We start from the raw sequence: 19,272 nt of genomic DNA, 5'->3' as shown, positions 1-19,272 counted from the left end.
TTAGCCTACCACCTTTCATTTTCATGCCATGCTCATGCATCATCTTGTTGCATATGATTGTTATTGATTGTTATTGTTCTCACCGGTAGGCCCCGCTCCTCCAGATTCCACCGAATATCCGACTGACAGATATTGTCCCTCTGCTGAGCAACAAGGCAAGCAACCATTTTGATCATCCCGATAAATCCCATGTTCTCGCTCCTGCTCTTCTTTCTTGCATTAGGGCAAATGCTTTCACTGCTTTTACTACGTTAGTTGAACCCACTTCCTTTGCATGACATGTCTTTGTCACAGTAAATAGCTGAACCTTGCAACCTAGCATACCTGGTAGATGCTTGAGCCATGATGTGCCTTATCCTGCTATGCATGCTATGCTTAGAGTTGTGTATGGTCTATCATCTGGGTGATGAACATAATTGTGAGAATGTGTTCAGTAAGTAAAGGTTGTGTGTTGAACCTGATTTGGTAAAGGTACAAGTGAAAGGCTATGTAGGAGTACATGGCGGGTTGTTTCATTGGAACCGTCCTTAGGAACTGAGTTTCGTGTATGTAATCCAAGACTAGATACTACCACACGTTGGGATAGTTAATTGACCCTCTCGACTTATTAATTGCTTAGTACTCGGTCCAGGAGTTGCAAGTAGTTTCTGGTGTTTATAGTCATGCTGGAGGCCGTGCGTAGCGCTGACCTTAGAGGTGGGCTATGATGCGGTAGGCAGTGGCACGGTGTACCAAGTGGCACCCGGATGGTGGGCTTGGGAACCGTGCGCACATCATTTGGGGCCGCGGCGGAAACCTCGACCGGACTTCCGTGCGGGTTACCCTGAGATAGGCGATAGACCTGGACTAAGTATTAGCGTGGTTAACGGTCGTGGCCGACTCCCTCGCTGGGCTTCCGCTTGAAGGTTGCCGAGGTGCATGACGTGCACATGGCGATAAGTGGCGAGAGCGTGTGTGAAGAAGTACACACCTGCAGGGTTATGATCTATTCGAATAGCCGCGTCCGCGGATACGGACTACTTGGAGACATATGTTGTTCATAAATAACTTTAATGGCTGCTCATAAAATTGTCAAGATAAGCGTGAGTGTCGTGGACGGAATTTCCGTATGGAGACGGAATGATTCCACGATGAAGTATTGTTGTGGTGTTAGTGGACTCGTGTGCGAGAAATCAAAGTTGTCAAAACTAATTTAAAAATGCAAGTTGTCTAGCCACGAGTCAAATCCTGGCTTTCGGCATGAAACCCCACAACTCCTTATTGATACATTGCATGAGTAGATAGCTTATCCTAAAGTCTTGCTGAATACTTTTGTACTCATGTTTGCTTAATAATTGTTGCAGAGGTTGTTAATGACCCTAATGGAGGGTTCTTCCTAGACATCGACGACGACGAGTAGCTGGTATCCCAGCTACGATCTGGCCCTATGATGGGCGTGTAGATAGGCAGGCCATGTGCCCTTGTCTTTCCTTCTGTCTGTACTCAGACAGCTTTACTCTTCCGCTGGTTTGTAAGAATTGTGTGTATGACTTGTGATGATGGGTCGTGAGACCCCTACCTTGTAATATTATGTGTGTGGCTCTTCCGAGCCTTCTAAATAAAGTTTATATGTTTATGGTTATGTTGTGATGCCATCAATGTATCTATACATACCGGTATGCCATGCGTACGTGTGTTGTACTTGATATGTATGGGGTTCGATTACCTAGCCGTAGGCTTTAGTAGCATTCCTTACAGGGAAATGCCCCTTTGTGATCCAACGAGCCATGGTAGTTCGCTTCTACTCCGGACACATTGGTTGACCGGCATGTGTCCTTCTTAGCTGTTGTGTCTGTCCCCGTTGGGGAAATGTCACGCGATGTAATGGAGTCCTTGTAGCTTGCTACGACTCGTCTACGTTCGCTGGTGACCGACACCTGCTTTGCCGGGTCATGTATGCATGTCCGTGTGCGGAACTGCCGCTTTGGTTTATGACTAGACATGTCGATCCGGGTTCTTTGTCATTGGATTACTAGCGACACAATTGCATACGTGAGTCAAAAGGCGCAAATGGTCCCGGCTAAGGTAGGGCTGCCGCCGTGGGGATAATCGTGCGTGAGACTGCAAAGAGATGCGATGTGTTACAGGCTGGATTCCGATGGCTTAGGATCGGGGTCCCGACACCTCTTTCCTAGGGTTTCTGTTCAGAATGTGCTTTTTGAGCACATCGCAAAGGTTTGACGTCCTTTGAGGCTTTTGTATATGCCTATCACATACAATTCCTTCAACTGTGCATTTTCGTCAGTGACATTTATGGTTTCCTCAAGTTGGGAATTTGTGATCATTGATACATTTGAAGAATTTGTAGCAATATAAGAATTTGAACTTTTAGGTGAAGAATTGGCAGATTCACGTTCGATGCATTTTATGGATGGTGGTATTAATTCTTCCTGAGAGGTACTAATTTGTTGAGCAAGCAAAGAATCATTTTCAGTTCAAAGATCATCATGATACACCCTTAGTTTCTCAAGATCTTGCTTTCTATGAAGAAATTTATAAGAAAGCTTCTCATGATCACCCTAGAGAGTTTCATGATGTTCGTGAAGACTATCAAACTTGGACTAAAGAGTTTGAACATCATCAGTCCGGGTTTGAGTCCGATATATTTCCTCGTTCAAAAAGTCAGGACTTTTGTCTTACAGTTTTTGAAGCTTTTCAAGAGCATTTTGTTGCGTAGTGTTGATGTCTACACACGCTTCTATGCTTGTAGACTATGTTGGGCCTCCAAGTGCAGAGGTTTGTAGGACAACATCAATTTCCCTCAAGTGGATGACCTAAGGTTTATCGAACTCTTGGAAGTAGAGGTTGAAGATGGTCTCTCTCAGGCAACCCTGCAATTAAGAAACAAGAAGTCTCTTGTGTCCCTAACACATCTAATACAATGGTAAATTGTATAGGTGCACTAGTTCAATGATGAGATGGTAAAATATGGGTGATAGGTGTGGCAAAGAAAGGTAATATAAATCTGTAATAAAAATTACAGCAAGGTAGCAAGTGACAAAAGTGAGCATAAATGGTATAACATTGGTGAGAAACAAGGCCTAGGCGTCATACTTTCACAAGTGGCAACTCCCAACAACATTAACATAGTCTAATCACATGATATTTCCACTAAAACATGCAATGGTGACGTACTCAAAGGTCATTCCTTTGTGATCAAGAGAGGACGAGAATTATGTAGGGCTACAAAAGTACACCTCAGAGTTCGTAGTTCTCATCTATGGATTTCCCAATGTCACCGCAGCCATCCAAAGATAGTACCACAATCACCACAACACATTTCAAGGATAGTCAAAGACAAGCACCCAGAGACTCTCAATCTTCAATCAATTCACAAAATAGGAAATCACTCATGAAAATATTGTTCTAATCCATGTCCAATAGACCACTGTCACCATGGTCTCGGGGAGTATACTAGATAAGATCAAGTGAGTACATCAATACAATACATAGAAGAAGGGGAAACATCATGGGATGACCCTAGGTTAACATAGCCTATGATCACAATCAAGATCACATCATGGTAGAGAGAATTAACCACATAGCTACTGTAGAAGACCTCAACGTCGAGGAGGAACTACTCCCGCTTCATGGAGGGAGGAAGTAACGTCGATGGAGATGAATACGAGGGCACTTCCCCATCCTGGCAGGGTGCCGACACAGGAATTCTGGTCCCTCGAAACTTGTTGGCGATGGCGGCAGAGATCGGAATTGCTTCTGGAGAAAAGGGTTCCGGAATGAGGGTTTCCTCCATGGGGGTCAAAATAGGAGCCAAGGTAGGGCACCAGAGGGAGTGGGCCCCACCCAGGCAGTCTCCCTGCGCGGCCAGGGGGCAGGCCGCGCCACCAGGGCGCCTATGGGCCTGGTGACCCCCTCAGGTCCTCCTTCGGCTGTCTGGAGTCTTCTGGAATGTTGATTTTTATACATTTTTGTGGAATTTTTCGGGCAGTGTAAATATGTGTATAAACCTGCAATTCACAAACATCGACAGACAGAAACTAGCACTGGGCGCACTGAGTTAGTAGGTTAGTCCAAGTATGTTGAAAAAGGTATGAAAAGTTACAAAACACATAGCAATATCACCCAAAACTTGCATGGAGCAAGCAGAAATTAGAGATACGTTTGGGACGTATCAACATCCCTAAGCTTAATTCCTGCTCGTCCTCGAGTAGGTAAATGATAACATGCATAATTTCTATGGTGACATTCTAACAGACATATAAGAACTCAAAAGTAAAGCAAGTAAGATAAGCAATTCAAGTCAAGACAATAACAAGCAAGAGTCTATATCTACTATTGAAACTAGCAAAGTAAGAACATAACGGTGCAAGAGCTCGCGCTGTCCGTTACTCGAATGTCTCCAAATGGTTTTTGCGTGCAAGAAGTGGGAGCTGGTTTTACACCATAAAAAATATATAGTTTAATTGAGAACCGAGTCTACTGAAACTTCACATTTTGTCTCCTTCGGAATCTTATCCCGAGACCACTAGTCAGGCACAAGTCAAAATGATCCTCCCCCTTTCGACTTTGAGCACTCATGAAATGGATGAGCACGAGCAAGATATATTGGCCCTTAGGATGGCAAAGAGAATAATGATGGGGAAGGAAGAAAAAAAATGTGTGAAAGGCTCACATCAATGGGGACAATCATAGGCGAGAGAAAGCCAAACGATAGATATGATGTGAGGAGTAGGGATTGCCATGCAACGGATGCACATATGATCTAAGGTAAGCTCTCCAATGGAACTAGTGGGGGTGCATCCAACTTGCTTGCTCATGAAGACCTACATCTCATTTGAGGAGGCTCATAATTGGAATATACAAGCCAAGTTCTATAGTGTATGGGTCCCCGCATAGTTATGCATGAATGATAATCTCTATGGAGTACAAAAATGATAATGGAGTACGAGTGTGGATCTTTCGAATGGAATTGTAGTGTTTCCCCTTCCTCTCTTTTTTCTTTTTTTTTCTTTTTTTGTATTTTTGTGGCCTCTTTGGCTCTTTCTATTTTTCTCTCATTTTTCCTCTTTGGGATCTTTTAATTTGTCCTCTTTTGGGATCTTTTGTTTTGACCTCTTTGGGATCTTTTCCTCACTTAAGGGCAACACTCTATATTTTACAAGAATATAGAAGATCTTCACACATTATAAGAAGTACTCAACATAAAGAAAGATGGAAACTATCATGATGTATGCAAATGTATGCCTCTGCTAGTGTAGCATGATATGCAATTAATGATACTAGCGCGTCATGTAGCAATGATAAGGGCAAGGCCTGATAACCCACAAGTATAGGGGATCAATTGTAGCCTTTCTCGATAAGTAAGAGTGTTGAACCCAACGAGGAGCTAAAGGTAGGACAAATATTCCCTCAAGTTCTATCGACCACCGATACAACTCTAAGCACACTTTATGTTCGCTTTACCTAGAACAAGTATGAAACTAGAAGTACTTTGTAGGAGTGATAGGATAGGCTTGCAAGAAAGTAAAGAACACGTAAATAAAACTAGGGGATGGTTATACAAAGAAACAACTACGAGTGTCTAACGACTGTGGAAAAGTGGTGGTAGGAGTTGCGGAATTGTCCCTAAGCAATTGACTACATTACTAGATCGATAGCAAGTATCATGTGGGAGAGGCCTCTCCTAGCATGTCATCCCTTACTTGGAATTCTATGCACTTATGATTAGAACTATTAGCAAGCGTCTGCAACTACTAACGTTCATTAAGGTATAACCCTACCATAGCAATAAGATATATTGGTCCCCTTCAATCCCATATGCATCAATTTCTATGCTTGATTTGAAGCTTCTGTCACTCTAGCCTGCAAATACATAGTCCTATCAACATACAACTAACCCTATGGTGTGATCCACGCGCGCGATCATATGCTGGGCACCAAAGGACAGCAACATAACCACATGCAAATTAAACTAATCATAGCAATTCATCAATCACCGATAGGACAACGATAATCTACTCAGACATCATAGGATAGCAACACATCATTGGATTATAATATGTAGCATAAAGCACCATGTTCAAGTAGAGGGTACAGCAGGTTGCGGGAGAGTGAACCGCTGAATATAGATGGGGGAAGATGATGGAGATGTTGGTGAAGATGACGGAGGTGTTGGTGTACATCGCCGTCACACGATGATGTCCCGGGCGGCGTTCCGGCGCCGCCGGGAGAGAGGGGGAGAGAGCCCCCCTCCTTCTTCTTCTTCCTTGACCTCCTCCCTAGATGGGAGAAGGGTTTCCCCTCTGGTCCATGGTCTCCATGGCGGCGGAGGGGCGAGAGCCCCTCCGAGATTGGATCTCTCTCTCTCTGTGTCCTTCTGTGTCTGCGCTCCTAGATTCTGCGTTTCACCATTTGTTAAATTCCCGAAGATCCGTAACTCCAATTGGGCTGAAATTTTAACACGATTTTCTTCCAGATATTATCTTTCTTGCGGCGAAAGAAGGGCACAAGCCTGCCAGCCGCAGGCCCACCCCCTGGTTGTGGCTGGTGGGCTTGTGGGCACTCCGTGCACCGTCTCGCGTTGATTCTTCTTCCCAAAAATCATAAATGTTGCAAAAAAAATGCCCGTAAATTTTTATTGCGTTTGGAATTTGTTTGGTATGGACATTCTGTGAAACAAAAAACATGCAACAAACAGGAACTGACACTGGGCACTGGATCAATATGTTAGTCCCAAAAATAGTATAAAAAGTTGTCAAAAGTATATGAAAGTTGTAGAATATTGGCATGAAACAATCAAAAATTATAGATACGACGGAGACGTATCAGCATCCCCAAGCTTAATTCCTGCTCGTCCTCGAGTAGTTAAATGATAAAAAAGATAATTTTGATGTGGAATGCTACCTAGCATAATCTTGATCATATAATCTAATCATGGAATGAATAGTAAAACACGAGTGATTCGAAGCAATAGTCTATCATTTGACATAAAGACAATAATATTTCAAGCATACTAACAAAGCAACCATGTCTTCTCAAAATATCATGGCCAAAGAAAGTTATCCCTACAAAATCATATAGTCTGACTATGCTCCATCTTCCCCACACAACGTATTTAAATCATGCACAACCCCGGTTTTAGCCAAGCAATTGTTTCATACTTTAGTGTTCTCAAACCTTTTCAACTTTCATGCAATACATGAGCGTGAGCCATGGACATAGCACTATAGGTGGAATAGAATATGGTGGTCATGGAGAAGACAAAAAAAAGGAGGAGATAGTCTCACATGAACTAGGCGTATCAACGGGCTATGGAGATGCCCATCAATAGATATAAATGTATGAAAGCTCACAAAAGAAACTAGTGGGTGTGCACCCAACTTGCTTGCTCACGAAGACCTAGGGCAATTTTGAGGAAGCCCATCATTGGAATATACATGCCAAGCTATATAATGAAAATTTCCCACTAGTATATGGAAGTGACAACATAGGAGACTCTCTGTCATGAAGATCATAGTGCTACTTCAAGCACAAGTGTGGAAATAGGATAGTAGCAATTGTCCCTTCTCTCTTTTCTCTCATTTTTTTTGTGGGCTCTTTGGCCTCTTTTTTTATTTTTATATATTTTTTTATTTTGGTGGGCATCTTTGGCCTCTTTTTTGTAAATGGGCTTCGGTGGCCTCTTTTATTTCCTCACATGGGACAGTGCTCTATTAATAATGATCATCACACTTACAACTCAATGCTTAGAGCAATGATGACTCTATATGAAATGCCTTCGGTAGTGTACCATGACAATGATCTAGCATAACAATGACATAAAAAAACGGACAAGCCATGGAAACATCATGCTAGCTATCTTACGATCATGCAATGGCAATATGGAAGTGGTGGCACATGTCATGAGACGGAACGGTGGTAGTTGCATGGCAATATATCTTGGAATGGCTATGAAAATGCCATAATAGGTAGGTATGGTGGCTGTTTTGAGGGTGGCTATATGTTGGGTGTAATGCACCGGCGAAAGTTGCGCGGTACTAAAGAGGCTAGCTATGGTGGAAGGGTGAGAGTGCGTATAATCCATGGACTCAACATTAGTCATAAAGAACTCACATACTTATTGCAAAAGTCTACTAGTCATCGAAACAAGGTACTACACGCATGCTCCTAGGGGAAAGGTTGGTAGGAGTTAACCATCGCGCGATCCCGACCTCCACACAAAGGATGACAATCACTAAATAAATCATGCTCCGACTTCATCACATAACGGTTCACCATACATGCATGCTACGGGAATAACAAACCTTAACACAAGTATTTCTAAAAATACACAATTACTCACTAGCATGACTCTAATATCACATATTCATGTCGCAAAACTGTTGCAAGGAATCAAACATATCATAATCAGTGATCTGCAAGTTTTATGTAGGATTTTATGACTAACCATGTGAATGAACAACTCATGTTAACTCTCTAAATAGGTATAAGTGAAGCATGAGAGTTTAATTATTTCTACAAAAGATATGCCCCGCTATAACAAATATAAGTGAAGCAAAAGAGCATTCTACAAATGGCGGTTTTCTGTGTGTAGGGAAACAGGCAATCCAAACTTCAAAAGATATAAGTGAAGCACAAGAAGCATTCTATAAAGCCAACCAAGGACTATCTCATACCAGCATGGTGCATAAAAGAAAAAGGAAAAATAAACACAAAAGACACTCCAAGCATTTGCACATATCATGTGACGAATTAAAATATAGCTCCGAGTAAAATTACCGATAGATTGTAGACGAAAGAGGGGACGCCTTCTGGGGCATCCCCAAGCTTAGGCTCTTGCCTCTCCTTATTCCTTCATCCATCATGCTCTCACCCAAAACTTGAAAACTTCAATCACACAAAACTCAACAAAACTTCGTGAGATCCGTTAGTACAATAAAATAAATCACCACTTCAAGTACTGTTGTGAACTCATTCTAAATTCATATTAGCATTATATCTACTGTAATCCAACTTCACCATGGTTCATACCCCCCGATACTACCCATAGATTCATCAAAATAAGAAAACAATGCATAGAAAACAGAATCTGTCAAAACAGAACAGTCTGTAGCAATCTGTATATTCCGTATACTTCTGATATCTCAAAAAATCTGAAAACTTAAGAACGTTTGGAAAATTTGCATACCAATCAGCAGAAAAAAGAATCAACTCAAAATATCTTCCATAATAAAAACTACAATTAATTTCGTGAGCAGAAAGTTTCTGTCTTTTCTCAGCGTGATCAAACAACTATTACCCAAACTAATCTTAAAGGCTTTACTTGGCACATTATTTTTAAAAACACAAAGGAATTGTACAAGGGGATAATTATTTTTGTGAGAAACTTCCATGAAAAATTCTACATTGTTTCCATGAGCATGAACACAAGTGTTCAAGGTCGACCCTCCCTTCCGCAATGCATCACCTTTCAATCGCTTCTCTTTTTGAAAAAGTTTTAAGTTCCCCTCTATATTTTTGTTGTTTTTAAACTAAATAAAAGCACTCAACAGAAATAAATGACTCTCTAAAACTTCCGGGTTGTCTCCTAGGCAGCGCTTTCTTTAAAGCCATTAAGCTAGGCATAAAGTGCTCAAGTAATGGATCCACCCGGATCCCAAGGTATATCAAAGCCAATTTTAATTAGCAATGATTCGAAATTTAGTAGTGAGCACAAGGTAACATATATCAAGCAATGACCAAGTATAACTCTCTTCCTATGCATTGGCATATCATAAAATAACAATTCATGCACACCAAGTAAAGGCCAATACATAGCATAAGCAGTTTCTTGCAATTTTATCGTATTGGAAACATAGAGAGCTGGAGATGTAGTTCCTCTCTCATAATAATTGCAAGTAGGAGCAGCAAGCACATGCATATTATATTCATCAAAATCATCATGTGTAACATAAGGAACTATATCTAGTTCATCTTCATAAGCATCATTCATATTGCCATCATGGCCACAAGCATAGCAAGGATCAAGTTCATCAAAAAGGGATATTTCAAAAGAATCCAAGGGATCATAGCATTCATTCTTCGGTAAGAATGAAGGTAAATTAAATAATGTATGAGTAGAAGAGTTACTCTCATTATAAGGTGGACACGGGTAGCTAGTCCGCTCTTCCTCCTTTTGTTCTTCGCTCTCCTCTTCATCTTTTTCATCTAATGAGCTCACAATTTCAGCACTTTCTTCTTCCATAGTTTCATGCAAAATAATAGTCTCTTCTTGGCAGCATAGAATTTCTCCTTAAATCTTTCAATATGGGCATTATATTCATAATTAGTATAACAATAACGAAGCATAGCCAAATTTTCCGATCGGTAAGGAGCATCATCATTATCATCACAACCTTTAAACACAGCCTCAATTTCATAAGCACCCATAAAAGCAACAAACTCTTCTATTTTCTTCACATCATAGTAATCATATATACCATTAGCATAAGAAGCCAAGGTTCTATGATCATTAAATTCACAAGAAAAGGAAAGGTGTGGAGCCTTCATGCTAGAGCAACAAGTAACACCATATCTCTTGCATCGTTCCCAAGCATACCATTTCAACAAATGGATTTGATCCCATAAAAGTTTCCCATTTTGAGTCAAGCGATAATCGCTAAAGTATTCACGTTGATCGAACGTATATCCCATTATCTCTACTATTAAAGGGGGATCTGCAGTCTGTCATGATGGTTCGACCACGACAGATCCCCTCGTTAGCACTTCCACCGTTAATAGTTCCATCGATTTTTTTCATCCCTCCAAAAACCAATCAATTAAATATAAAAAAAACCGGTTCACAACCTCCCCTGCAATCACCACCTCCCCTTCGCAGGCATAATAGAAAGAAAAAAGAAAAGCCACGATATAAAGAAAACGGCCACGATCAGGAACCCACCTCCCACGCCCAACCCCCTCGCTCCTCCCAATCCCATATCTCTCCGAAGAAAAATTGCCACCGTCGTCCCTCGTGATAGCCACTCCCAGATCTCCCCTCGGAGCTTGATCTCGGTCCTCCTCCGCCATGCGCCCGCCTCCTCCCACGACTGTGGCGCGAGGTTCTCCTCCTCCTCGCTCACAATCCACATGCCCGCCGCGCCGGCATAGGCGCCGACGCCGATGACTCCGGCGGCCGGCGCCCACCCTCCTATAGAAGAATATAAAAGGCCAAAACAGAGGTACGAACCCTATAGAAGAATTCCCCCACTCATGTGTAAGCGGCGGCGCCATCCTCGATCGCGGTAGATGTGCTCGCGCTTCCTTCTCGTCCTGGATCCCATTCTCCTCACGCCTGACGTACTCACTTTTTCCATGGCGTGGCGCACTAGCTGTTGGATGGGGCGCAGGTGCGCTTGTCCGGACGGACGGAGCTGAATCGAATCATGCAGCAGGTGCGGCTACGAGCTGCGCGAGACTTGGACAGTATTTGATTCGTTTCTGTATAAGCAGTAGATGGATCGTTGCTGTTCAACTTGGTCCTGCTGCGTACTTGTTGCTGCACGCTGAATCGAATCATGCAGCAGGTGCGGCTGCGGGCTGCGCGAGACTTGGACAGTATTTGATCCGTTTCTGTATAAGCAATAGATGAATCATTGTTGTTCAACTTGGTCCTGCTGCGTTCTTGTTGCTGCACTATTTTAATATTTTTGGGACATTTTCGTTCAAAATTCGCTCACTTTTCGTTCAGGAATTCAAAATCTGGATGGTGCTTTCCGTCCGGAATTTTCTGATTTTTTCCGAAAAGCCGAATTTCGCCAATTTCGTTCTGGGGCGGTATATTTTCCATAACGAAATCCAAAAGCCTGTCCGGCACCCACCCTCCTACCACTCGAGCACCGCCCATGCATAGACGCTGCCATCAGCCGCGTCATCGAGGTCGATTCCCTGGACCAACCCTTGCCCTCGTTTGCATCGGTGGCTCCGCCAGTCTCGATGGGATCATTTACTCGATCTCGATCATCGGGCTCTTCTCCGACGAGTACGGCAGTGGTGCCTCGTCCGAGTCTTTGGTCGACGCCATCCTGCCTCCTCTCTCTGTGTTGGCGCCCATGCCGTACTCCGAATGTTCTTCAACTAAAGCAACTGATTGCCACCCCCTCTGGCAGCGAAGGTTGTCATCCCCTCTGTCTCTCATTTTTTTACATCCTTGTCATAATGCTGCCGTGTGTTGCTATTGTTTCATTAATGAAGTGACATGATGTTGTTGTATGAATAAAAGTGAGCTGCTGATTTTTGAATAAAACTGACTTGTTTGTAGATTCTTCTATGGGCAGAAGAAAGATCGAATTGACCTTGTGCTTTGACGGTGGTATGGATATCGATGGCCGTCCGTCACCAATCAAAGGAGGGTGATGTCATACATTGTGTAGATGGGGTACTCGGCTGACAACAAGCTCCAAGGCAAGAGGGTGGCAACCGACAAGCAGAGTCTCCGTGTTGAGGAGGTCATCCTACTCCCTGTACATTCCTGGCCTCGCGAGAACGTGCACTGGTTTGATTTGGTCCAATTCAGTTTGATTCAATAGTTGTGGTAGTGCTGAATTGTCAGATTCAACATTTGTTTGCCAAGTCTTTACTTCAGTGAAATCACTCAGATAGAAGTAGGAGAGGAAGAAAAAGAACGTCATTATATTCAGGTCCAGTGGTAAATGCTTACATATGTTCTTGATCCCCACACACAACTTGCTTTTATTAGTACTTTTCTTGTTGGTGGAACATAACTAGAGAAAATATTTGTGTGGTTTTAGCATGTTCTGATTATGAAAAATCAGAATTCGATACCCATCTTTTATTTGTCGTTCATGTTTCGACGCTACAACTTGCTTTTATTAGTATTTTTTTTGTTGGTGGAACATAACTAGAGCAAATATTGTGTGTGGTTTTAGCATGTTCTGATTATGAAAAATCAGAATTTGGTACCCATCTTTTATTTGTCGTTCGTGTCTCAACGCTCATATTGCATGGTTCAGCGACTGGTTCGACATTACAGAAATAAGTTGGAGAAATTCCTTTTCATACATAATAGCATCAGTTAAAACAGTCGAAGCCAACAAAAAAAATTCTGGTCATGTATGCGTCGAATGTTAATATTTGCTACATCATTTTTGGAAGTAGCCAACCCTACAAAATTAAGATCATGACATGCATAAGTATAATTGGTTATGTGGAGAAAAATTATAGTCCAAAACTATATTATGCACATGCAGAAATTGCATTACATAACACAATAAATCGCATGCAATCCTGACAAGACAATGGTTTTTCTTTGTTGCCGCAATATCATGACATAATTTTTATTTATTTATACCTTTTATATGTGGATAATAGGATAGTGTATATTGTCATTAATGTTCCTTATCAAGGACTGCTTCGTTTCATATTTGAAAAAATTCATGTCGAATCAAAAGAATCACATGTCCCCGTTGCAACGCATGGGAAATTAACTAGTATAATTGAATGGGGCTTTCTCAGGATTATTAAAGAAGTGCATAATATTTTCCACATAACGAGCCTCGAGGGTTTTAGGAGGTTCCCCATCTCCATGAGTAGGAAGTACACCTAATTTTTTTTGGTATTTCGTGTTGCATATCCATAACTAAAGATAGAGAACAAGTTAGAACAGCAAATAAATCTACTTAGTGATAAAGCAAACAGGCACACACGAGGATATTCACCCCACGCTATTGCTCCCCGGCAACGGCGCCATAAAAAGGTCTTGATAACCCACAAGTATAGGGGATCAATTGTAGCCTTTCTCGATAAGTAAGAGTGTCGAACCCAACGAGGAGCTAAAGGTAGGACAAATATTCCCTCAAGTTCTATCGACCACCGATACAACTCTACGCACACTTTACGTTCTCTTTACCTAGAACAAGTATGAAACTAGAAGTACTTTGTAGGAGTGATAGGATAGGCTTGCAAGAAAGTAAAGAACAAGTAAATAAAACTAGGGGCTAGTTATATAAAGAAACAACTACGAGTGTCTAACGAGTGTGGAAAAGTGGTGGTAGGAGTTGCGGAATTGTCCCTAAGCAATTGAATACATTACTAGATCGATACCAAATATCATGTGGGAGAGGCCTCTGCTAGCATGTCATCCCTTACATGGAATTCTATGCACTTATGATTGGAACTATTAGAAAGCGTTCGCAACTACTAACGTTCATTAAGGTAAAACCCAACCATAGCAATAAGATTTATTGGCCCCCCTTCAATCCCATATACATCAATTTCTATGCTAGGTTGAAGCTTCTGTCACTCTAGCCTGCCAATACATAGTCCTATCAACATACAACTAACCCTATGGTGTGATCCACGTGCGCGATGATATGATGGGCACCAAAGGATAGCAACGTAACCACAAGCAAATTAAACCAATCATAGCAATTCATCAATCACCGATAGGACAACGATAATCTACTCAGACATCAACGACTATCTACACCAAAGGATAGCAACACATCATTGGATAATAATATGTAGCATAAAGCACCATGTTCAAGTAGAGGGTACAACGGGTTGCGGGAGAGTGAACCGCTGAATATAGATGGGGGAAGATGATGGAGATGTTGGTGAAGATGACGGAGGTGTTGGTGTAGATAGCCGTCACACGATGATGTCCCGGGCGGCGTTCCGGCGCCGCCCGGAGAGAGGGGGAAAGAGGCCCCCTCCTTCTTCTTCTCCTTGACCTCCTCCCTTGATGGGAGAAGGGTTTCCCCTCTGGTCCATGGTCTCCACGGCGGCGGAGGGGCGAGAGCCCCTCCGAGATTGGGTCTCTCTCTCTGTGTCCTTCTGTTTCTGCGCTCCGAGATTCTGCGTTTCACCGTTTCTTAATGTCCCGGAGATCCTTAACTCCGATTGGGCTGAAATTTTAACACGATTTTCTTCCGGATATGATCTTTCTTGCGGCGAAAGAAGGGAGCCAACCGCCTTAAGGAGTGGCCACAAGCCTGCCAGCCGCGAGCCCTCCCCCTGGCCGCGGCTGGTGGGCTTGTGGGCACTCCGTGCACCATCTTGCGTTGATTCTTCTTCCCAAAACTCATAAATATTCCCAAAATAATCCCTGTAAATTTTTATTGCGTTTGGACTTTGTTTGGTATGGATATTCTGCGAAACAAAAAACATGCAACAAATAGGAACTGACACTGGGCACTGGATCAATATGTTAGTCCCAAAAATAGTATAAAAAGTTGCCAAAAGTATATGAAAGTTGTAGAATATTGGCATGAAACAATCAAAAATTATAGATACGACGGAGACGTATCAAGGCCCAACTAGCATGTGGCTCTATCATCAAGCAAAAGCATGTATGACATTAAGATCAAGTCATGAGATGGTGGATGTTGCATGTCAATGTATCTCGGAAAGGCTATGGAAATGCCTTGATAGGTAGGTATGGTGGCTGTTTTGAGGAAGGATATAATGAGGCTTATGATGACAGAGTGTATCATGCCAAGGGTTTGGATGCACCGGCGAAGTATGCACCAACTCTCAAGATGAGAAAGGGCAATGCACGGTACCGAAGAGGCTAGCAAAATATGGATGGTGGAAGTGCCAACAATTGAATACTCGCATTAGTCCGAAAAACTCATGCACTTATTATCGGTAACTCTCTATCTATTCAGGAGATTCACAAAGAGAGAAGTACCCCGAGGAGGAGTGTTTGGGGGTTTGGTTATCCTTGCGCATCCTCGACCCATGATAACGTGAGGGTACTCTATATATTCCGACCCCTCCAGAGGTTAGCGATCCATCTAGTAGCTAGAGTTCTCAACTAATTTTTCTATTTTTGAAAATACACACGGATTTCCCAAAATACGACGCCTATCACTAATAGTCTCAAGCTATTGACACCAAAATTCCAAACATTACTCAAATCAATACTTCAAAACTATTGCAAGTTACTACTATACTTAAACAACAACCTCAATTACCTACTCATGCAATACACACAACTCAGTGCAACAAGCCAACTCTCTAAACAAGATAAACATGATAAGTGAAGAGAGTTCCAAAAGAATCCTAAAGAAAAGCTCTTAAAAAGATAAAGCATGGAAACTGAGAGCTAAACGTGATAGCAGTTATGAAAAGATAAAGAACGCACAAAAAGATAAACATGAAAACCTATGTTGTGTTCTAGGGTGGAGTGGAGCGTGTTTCTCTCCCAAACAAAGAAGGCCAGGGTCCAACTTGTTATGAACAACAATCAAAACTAAGAAAACCTATGCGGGACGCTCCAAGCATAGCACATAACATATGAAGTGATAAAAATATAGCATGGAGAAGGACGAACTGATGATTGTTGATGGAGAAGGGGATGCACAGGGACATCCCCGAGCTTAGACCCTTGAGTATTCTTGAATATTTCTTGGGGTGCATGGGGGCATCCCCAAGCTTGAGCACTTGACAGTCATGGATCTTCTTTCATCATCTGCCATCGCATACTTGAGAAGTCCCTTCACACGAAACTCATCATACGCTGATTAGAGTGGTTAGTACCCATAATAAAATATATTTTCTCTAGTAGAAATAAAGATTTTCATGAAGAGATATTGTTTCTCAAGATTTCCAAAATGTTTTTGCAAAGAAAAATCAAGCTTAAGATTTGCAAAACGATGAAAACGCAAAACGTGGCAGAATCTGTGAAAAACAGACGAGTAGGTAGTAAATAATTTTTAGGGGCACTTATGCAATTCAAATCTAAAAACTCAAAGCAGACGCTAGAAATCCAATTGTATAGAGCATACTCTCAAAACAATTCAGATCAAAAAGATTATCTCGTGATTTTTGGTGAATTTTTCCGTCAAGCACACAAAATCTGTTTCTGGACAACATGTCACAACTTTTGAACTTTCTTGCAATCGGAGGTAAAACTTCGCACAAAGCTTAAAAATACAGATACAATGATGTTGCTACAGTAGTAACACACATCAAGACTACTAAAAACTGAAAGTAAAAACTCAAAGTAAAGATAACAAGGGTTGTCTCCCTAGAGCTCTTTCCTTATAGCCATACAGATAGGCTTATGATTTTAATGATCCTCTCATAGGAATAACAGTTGTATAACAAAAGAGAGCATCAAGAAGCAAATACCAAACACATTTAAGTATAACGTGCTTCCTATGCATAGGAATATTGCAATAATAATTCATTGAAGCACAAAGCAATAAGCATAGGAAGGCAAAACAAGTGCAGCTTCAAAACCATCAACATAAAGAGAGGGAACTCGATATTATTGAAATATCTATAAGCATATTTTCCCTTCTCATAGTAATTTTCAGTGGGATCATGAATAAACTCAACAATATAAGTATCACATAAAGCATTGTTACCATGATCCACATGCAAAAAGGTACTCTTACTCTCCACACAAGCATAATCTTTGGGGAGCCCATGGTTAGGACATTTTAGCATTAAAGTTTTCAATCTCCCCCAATCTTGAGTTATGCTCTCTCCATCATGAGGATAGAAATTATAAACATAATTCCTATTCTCATGGATTTCCTGAAGAGGATAAAACTTGGAGTAAAAAAGAGACTGGATCTCTTCCCAATCCCGTAGGTGGAATCATCTAGTAGCCTATACCATTCCAATGCTTTTCCTTCTAGTGACAAGGAAAATAATTTCCTCATGACTCCATATCTTGTCAAACCTGAAATCTTAAACAACTCACAAAGTTCTATAAGTTTCAACAAATGAATACTAGGATTGACTATTCCATCTCCTGTATAACAATCATTCCAAATTATTTCAATTATCCCAAGTGGTATTTTGAATGGGATACATTCAGTAGGTGGAGGAGACTTCTCTACCACGGATGTGGTAAAGCGGCCTTCCCCAAGTAGCGAACTAAGAGTGCAGTTTTCCATAAGCCTAACTAGTGAAAATAAAAAGAAGAAACGAAAAGATTGAATTGCAAGATCTAAAGATATACCTTCAAGCACTCACCTCCAGGCAACGGTGCCAGAAATAGCTTGATGTCTACGCATGCTTCTATTCTTGTAGACTATGTTGGGCCTCCAAGCGCAGAGGTTTGTAGGACAGAAGCAATTTCCCTCAAGTGGATGACCTAAGGTTTATCGAACTCAGGGAAGTAGAGGTTGAAGATTGTCTCTCTCAAGCAACGTTGCAATGAAGAAACAAGAAGTCTCTTGTGTACCCAACACACCTAATACAATGGTAAATTGTATAGGCGCACTAGTTTAGCAAAGAGATGGTAAAATATGGGTGATAGGTGTGGCAAAGAAAGGTAATATAAAGCTGTAATAAAAAGTGACAAAAGTGAGCATAAACGGTGTAACAATGGTGAGAAATAAGTCCTAGGCTTCATAATTTCACCAGTGGCAACACCCAACAACACTAACATAGTCAAATCACATGATATTTCCACTAAAACATGCAATGGTGATGTACTTGTAGGTCATTCCTTTGTGATCAAAAGAGGACGAGAATTATGTAGGGCTACAAAAGCAGACCTCCGAGTTCATAGTTCTCATCTATGGATTTCCCAATGTCACCGCGGCCATCCAAAGAAAGTACCACAATCACCACAACGTATCTCAAGGATAGTCAAAGACAAGCACCAAGAGACTCTCAATCTTCAATCAATTCACAAAAGAGGAAATCACTCATGAAAATATTCTTATCATCCATGTCCAATAGACCGCTATCACCATGGTCTCGGGGATTATTTTATATAAGATGAAGTGAGTACATCAACCCAATACATAGAAGAAGGCGAAACATCATGGGATCACCCTAGGTTAACAAAGCCTATGATCACAATCAAGATCACCTCATGGGAGTGAGAATTAACCACATAGCTATAGTAGAAGACCTCAGCCCCGAGGAGGAACTACTCCCGCTTCATGGAGGGAGGAAGCAACATCGATGGAGATGAATCCGAGGGCACTTCGCCGTCCCGGGAGAGTGCCGGCACAGGAATTCTGGTCCCTCGAAACTTGTTGGCGATGGCGGCGGAGATCGGAATTGCTTCTCAAGAAAAGGGTTCCGGAAATCAGGATCCCTCCACGGGGAAAAATAGGAGGCAAGGTAGGGCACCATAGGGGGTGGGCCCCACCTAGGCGACCTCCCTACGTGGCCAGGGGGCAGGCCACGCCACGAAGGCGCTTGGGGGCCTGGTGACCCCCTGTGGCCCTCCTTCGGCCATCTGGAGTCTTCTGGAACGCTGATTGTTTATATATTTTTTGTGGAATTTTTCGGGCACTATAA

General features: G+C 41.9%; 1 long non-coding RNA gene across 1 annotated transcript; it reads left to right on the top strand.

The window, feature by feature from the left end:
* The first annotated feature begins 10,926 nt into the window (after nucleotides 1-10,926).
* Nucleotides 10,927-12,963, top strand: LOC123440076. The gene is made up of 2 exons (XR_006630273.1): nucleotides 10,927-11,219; nucleotides 12,299-12,963. It is a non-coding gene; the product is annotated as an uncharacterized LOC123440076 (long non-coding RNA).
* The last annotated feature ends 6,309 nt before the right edge of the window (nucleotides 12,964-19,272 follow it).

This window comes from Hordeum vulgare, chromosome 3H (assembly GCF_904849725.1).
Source record: "Hordeum vulgare subsp. vulgare chromosome 3H, MorexV3_pseudomolecules_assembly, whole genome shotgun sequence".
Taxonomy (NCBI): Eukaryota; Viridiplantae; Streptophyta; class Magnoliopsida; order Poales; family Poaceae; genus Hordeum; species Hordeum vulgare.
The sequence above is the reverse complement of the archived record's forward strand: the minus strand, read 5'-3'. Positions and strand labels throughout refer to the sequence as shown.